The sequence below is a fragment of the Bison bison genome, unplaced genomic scaffold (assembly GCF_000754665.1).
Source record: "Bison bison bison isolate TAMUID 2011002044 unplaced genomic scaffold, Bison_UMD1.0 scf7180017864466, whole genome shotgun sequence".
Taxonomy (NCBI): domain Eukaryota; kingdom Metazoa; phylum Chordata; class Mammalia; order Artiodactyla; family Bovidae; genus Bison; species Bison bison.
Genome location: NW_011495027.1, coordinates 10,383,724 through 10,389,300, shown reverse-complemented (window position 1 = coordinate 10,389,300; position 5,577 = coordinate 10,383,724). Strand labels below are relative to the sequence as shown.

At 38.0% G+C, this 5,577-nt stretch overlaps 1 protein-coding gene and 1 non-coding gene across 2 annotated transcripts in view; both read left to right on the top strand.

Moving 5' to 3' along the window:
- EVI5 (ecotropic viral integration site 5) overlaps positions 1-5,577 on the top strand; it is a 240,473-nt gene that overhangs the window by 207,701 nt on the left and 27,195 nt on the right. The gene's annotated exons all lie outside the window — the stretch shown is intronic.
- On the top strand, positions 1,820-1,891 carry TRNAC-ACA. The gene has a single exon. It is a non-coding gene; the product is annotated as a tRNA-Cys (tRNA).

The window sequence follows — 5,577 nt, the reverse complement described above, 5'->3', positions numbered from 1 at the left end:
GCTCTTTGCATCAGATGGCTTCAGCATCAGTCCTTTCAATGAATATTCAGGACTGATTTTCTTTAGGATTGACTGGTTTGATCTGCTTGCAGTCCAAGAGACTCAGGAGTCTTCTCCAGCACTGCAGTTCGAAAGCATCAATTCTGCTGCGATCAGCCTTCTTTATGGTCCAACTCTGACATCCGTACATGACTACTGGTAAAACCATAGCTTTGACTAGACAGACTTTTGTTGGCAAGGTGATGTCTCTGCTTTTTAATATGCTGTCTGGGTTTGACATAGCTTTTCTTCCAAGGAGCAAGCGTCTCTTAATTTCATGGCTGCAGTCACTGTCCATAGTGATTTTGGAGCCCAAGAAAATAAAGTCTGTCATTGTTTTCATTTTTTTCCCCATCTATTTTCCATGAAGTGATGAGACCAGATGCCACTATCTTAGTTTTTGGAATTCTTTAGCTTTCATCATGAGACTCTTTAGTTCCTCTTCACTTTCTGCCATTAGGGTGGTATCATCTGCATGGGTGGTGTCATCTGCATATCTGAGGTTATTGATATTTCTCCCAGCAATCTTGATTCCAGCTTGAGCTTCATCCAGCACAGCATTTCTCATGATGTACTCTGCATATAAGTTAAATAAGCAGGGTGACAATATACAGCCTTGACATACTCCTTTCCCAATTTGGGACCAGTCCATTGTTCCATGCCGGGTTCTAACTGTTGCTTCTTGACCTACATACAGGTTTCTCAGGAGACAGATAAGGTGGTCTGGTATTCCCATCTCTTGAAGAATTTTCCACAGTTTATTGTGATCCACACAGTCAAAGGCTTTAGCATAGTCAATGAAGCAGAAGTAGATGCTTACCTGGAATTCTCTTGCTTTTTCTGTGATCCAACAGATGTTGGCAATTTGGTCTCTGGTTCCTCTGCTTTTTCTAAATCCAGCTTATACATCTGGAAGTTCTTGGTTCAAGTAGTGCTGAAGCCTAACTTGTAGGGTTTTAAGCATTACCTTGTTAGCATGTGAAATGAACAGAATTGTGCAGTACTTAGAACATTCTTTGGCATTGCCTTTCTTTGGGATTGGAATGAAAACTGACCTTTTTCAGTCCTATGACCACTACTGAGTTTTCCAAATTTGCTGACATGTTGAGTGCAGCACATTAACAGCACCTTTTTTTAGGATTTTAAATAGCTCAGCTAGAATTCAATCACTTCCACTAGCTTTGTTCGTTGTAATGCCTCGTAAGGCCCACTTGACTTTACACCCCAGGATGTCTGACTCTAGTGATCACACCATCATGGTTATCTGGGTCATTAAGACCTTTTTTGTACAATTCTTCTGTGAAATCTAGCCACCTCATCTTAACCTCTTTTGCTTCTGTTAGGTCCTTACTGTTTCTGTCCTTTATCGAGCTCATCTTTGCATGAAATGTTCCTTTGGTATTTCCAATTTTCTTGAGATCTAGTCTTTCCCATTCTGTTGTTTTCCTCTATTTCTTTGCATTGTTCTCCTAAGAAGGCTTTCTTAGCTCTCCTTGGTATTCTTTGGAACTCTGCATTCAGATCAGTAAATCTTTCCTGTTCTCCTTTGCTTGCACTTCTCTTCTTTTCTCAGCTATTTGTAAGGAAATAGGCATACAAATAAACAAATTGTAATACATAATCAAAAGTATACATTATAGTAGATACCATTTGTTCAATAGTCGTTCTGTGTCAGACACTGTACTAAGTATTAAACTTCCTTTATTTCTTTTAGTCTTCACAGCAAACTTCTGAAGTAGGTAGCATCATTCTTATTCATGCTTTACATGTCATAAGGACTTCCCTGGTGGCTCAAATGGTAAAGTGTCTGCCTACAATGCAGGAGACCCAGGTTCGATCCCTGGTTTGGGAAGATCCTCTGGAGAAGGAAATGGCAACCCACTCCAGTACTCTTGCCTGGAAAATCCCATGGATGGAGGAGCGTGGTAGACTACAGTCCATGGGATCACAAAGAGTCGGACATGATGGAGTGACTTCACTTTCTACATGTCATAAAACTGAGGTTCTTGGGTATTAAATAACTCCCCATGGTCGTACACTAGTCAGTGACAGAGGTGGGAGGTTAGACTACGTAACTTTAAGTCCACCTATGCACTTAATTCCCGTATGCTAAATAGCCTCCTTTGAAACATAGTGGGATAAGATGGCAACAGCATCTGGGCTGGGTTTTGAAAAATTAAACTTTTTCAGGAGGTTTGGATGTCAGGAACATTTAAGTCAGAAGACATAAAGCTATAAGTTCCAGAAATGAATGCACCGTCTGCTTCAGCATTTGATCCATCTTCTTACAGCTGCCAACCATTAAAGACAAACAAAGAATATCTTCTAACTGCCTGTAAAGGAAGATAGAAGGAAATAGAAAGTTAATTTCATTTAGAAGCCAAAAGAAATGTACTCAGAAGTCATTAGGTATTGACATATTGAGAAGTATAATCATACACTTCAGCCACAGTATCAATTGATGAAGCTTTTCTGGGTTCCTTTAAGCCTTGCTGTCATTTACAGTATTTTTTTCATGTGAAAATGCTCACCAAACAGCTGATCTGGAAATGTTTTTGCAACACAAATTTTATGTTTTAACTTGTTCTTGGTGCTGATGTGTTCTGGTAGATCTAGGAATAGGTAGATTTACTCCAGACTGAAGATAGTCCACTTATACTAAAAATTAAATATTTCCCCATTATATAGCTTTGCTTAATTTTTTATGATGTCTTAATAAAATAGTTTTAATGTACTTTATATCCTTAAAATCCCACAAAAGTAATTCTAGCCTAATCACTTAGTAGCTTTTCTTTTTTATTTTTTTAGTAGCTTTTCTATATAAAGCAGATATTCCCTATTTTTATTAAACTTTCTGTGTGGTAGTTGCTAAACCAGATATAGATCTTTTGGATAACTATTTTAATCTTCACAGTTATCCTGTGAAAATTGTTAATATTTCCACTTTATAGGCTCAATGAGGCTAAATAATTCATCTAAAGTTACATAACCAGTAAGTGGCAGAAGCTGGAATTTAGGGTCAGGACTTCTAGTCAGATTACAGTGCATTAAATAAGAATGAAGTAAAACCAAACATATTGAAGTAAAACCAAGCCATATATTTTTTAAAAGAAAGAAAAGAATTAGAGCATTTTTTATTCACTAATACCATGCTTTGTTCCAGATAGGATAAAGGAAGTTTGCAAATGATTAAAAAAAAAAAAAGGCAAAGTGTAATTTTGTGAGAAAAAGTCAAGAACACTAGGAATGTAACATGGAACCTTGAACAAGACCAATACAAAATCGCATACCACAAAAGTATCTTACACATTTTTATCATGGGCCTCAAGCTTGGCTTGAAGAATAAGGTTTTCAGCAGTCAGCAAAAAGGGGAAATCTGGTCACTTTAAACTTTTCATAGTGTCTTTGTGATAAAACAGACCAGTTGGTTAGAAGAGCCACACCTGTTCCTGATACTAAGACCAAGCAACAGTTTCTTCGTTGCTCTTTCTGTGATGGAGACCTTCTAGAATGAGTCCACCAGCTATTATCCTTAACATTCTGCAGTTGTATGGGTTCATAGTCATAAAAATTGAACAATCTAAAGAACACAAACTTCTAAAACTTTTCTATAAAAGTATTACTTATAGAAAAGTGCCCAGGTGACAAGTTTACAGCTCAGTAAGTTATCACAGAGATCACATCCATGTAACCACCACCCAGGTCCAAGAGATAGACTGCAAAGCTCCATTCATGCTCTCTCCCATCCTGTCTTCAGTCATACCCTCCTCCTCAGAAATAACTATGATCTCAACTTCTAATACAGTGGTTTAAGTTTTTAAATTTTATGTAAATGACTTCTTATGGTGTATCTTCTTTTGTGCCGTGCTTCTTTTGCTCAAAGTTGCTAGTGAAATTTAACCATGTTATTCTTAAATGTAGCTCTAGGTTATTCATTCTCATTGCGGTGTAACTTTTCTTTATATAAATATACCACAACTTATTTATCTATTCTGTTGGTGAATATTTAAATTACTTCTGTTTTGGCCTTTTAAGATCATTGCTGTTGTTTATTGAGCTTCCCATGTGGCCTCAGTGGTAAAGAATCCACCTGCTAATACAGGAGATATGGGTTTAATCCCTGAGTCAGGAAGATCCCCTGGAGAAGGAAATGGCAACCCACTCTAGGATCCTTGCCTGGGGAATCTTATGGACAGAGAAGCCTGGTAAGCTACAGAGTCAGACACCACTTAGTGACTAAATAACAACAACAGTGTATACTCCTGTGCGCCATAAAGACAGTTTTCATTGTTCTACATGCTCGTCAGCATGTGGGATTGTCGGTCTTTATCTAATTTTAGTAATTCTGACTGTGAAGAGGATTCTCATTACAGTTTTAATGAGTATTTCCTTAATTACTAATAAGACTGAGTACCTTTCCCCTAGCATCCAGAATAGTGTTGGCATGTGGTAGGTACTCCATGAAAATGTTTTTAGTGAAGAAATGTTTGTGGAAGGCTTTCCTGATAAGGTAACATATAAGTTGTGATAGGAATGCTAAGGAGCTTCTGATGTGCAAAAAAACAGTGAAAAGAGCATTCCTGGCAGAAAAAACAGCTAGCACAAAGACCCTGGAAAAAAGGAAGTGGACTTTTGAGAAACCATACTAATGTGGCTCAAGTATAGTAGAGAATGGGAAAAAAAAATAGTATGAGGTAAGACTAAAGAAAGAGAGTCAAATCCTATATAATGTTCTGTAAGCCAGGATCAATCATTTGGATTTTATTTTTGGCTAAGCAAGAATGATGTGATCTGATTTGCCCTGCCTGCTATGTGGTGAATTGGTTGTAGGAAAGTAAGAATGGAAATAGGGAGGTTCATTAGGAGGCCATTAAAATAGTCCAGGTAAGAGCAGAAGTGGAAATCTTAGCGTGGTGGATGTTTTAGAGGTAGAGAACTTGCTGGGGGATTGTGTGAGGAACATGAGAGAGAGAGTAGTCATTGACTCCAGAGATGCTTGATAGTTGAGTGAATGGTTGGTGCAACTTACTGAGGTTAGGGAAGGTAGAAGATCCAAAGTTTTAAGGTTGAGATTCCTATTAAACATTAAAATGAAAATAGCAGGCAGACAATGGATATGTGAGTATGAGGCTCTAAAAAGAGATCAGGGGCTAAAAATAGGTTTATTTGTCATTGGCATATAAATAGCATTCATCGATAAAGAGAAAGGGGGTCTAGAAGCAAGTTTGTGGTGCTCCTCACCTATAAGGTCAAGAGAGCCAGCAAAGGAGACCAAAACCACCAGTGGGCTAGGAGGAGATCTAGCAAGTGCAAAAGCATCAATTCTTCGGTGCTCAGCTTTCTTCACAGTCCAACTCTCACATCCATACATGAACACTGGAAAAACCATAGCCTTTACTAGACTGACCTTTGTTGCCAAAGTAATGTCTCTGCTTTTTAATATGTTATCTAGGTTGGTCATAAGTTTCCTTCCAAGGAGTAAGCGTCTTTTAATTTCATGGCTGCAGTCACCATCTGCAGTGATTTTGGAGCCCAAAA